The sequence below is a fragment of the Olea europaea genome, chromosome 19 (assembly GCF_002742605.1).
Source record: "Olea europaea var. sylvestris chromosome 19, O_europaea_v1, whole genome shotgun sequence".
NCBI lineage: Eukaryota > Viridiplantae > Streptophyta > Magnoliopsida > Lamiales > Oleaceae > Olea > Olea europaea.
The window spans coordinates 4,226,510-4,227,113 of NC_036255.1; positions in this window are offsets into that span (position 1 = coordinate 4,226,510).

Sequence of the window (604 nt, forward strand, 5' to 3'; positions counted from 1 at the left end):
AATAAACCTCTCATAAAGGAAATTACTTTAATTTTAATTAATATTTTAATCATAGATAAGTGAAAAAGCTAAAGGCAGATTAAAATTTTACATTTGATTGTTTCTTAAAATATATTGTCGATGGTACAAATTCTTCTTTAGGCATCTTTTTTAAAATTTACTTAACCCTAAAACAACTCCTGATTCTTTGACAATCATAAGTTGAATTCTAAAAGCAATCCCAAATGTTGCTTAAGAGACATATTTGATGTGCTAGATAGATAATAACAAGTGAGATTAATTCATAAACAAAAAATGTAAAATAATGATATGTCGATATATTTGACAAGAAGATAAACCATGGATTTCAACAATAGAATTTTGCTTTGTGATAAGAACAAGAAAAAAACTAAATTTGGCCGTTTTCAAGGAATAGCGCATCGAGAGATGTTACATGCATAGGAAGAATGTCAGTGAAATTGTCAGAATGTCAAGTGTCAAAGTCTCATTGAATTTTGTAAAAAAAAAAAAAAAAAAAGATTTAAAATAGTCAATTGAAATTCGCCATATCAGGATTTGATAATTTTCTTGGGAATTTGCTCCTGTAACAGGGAGGTTGACCACC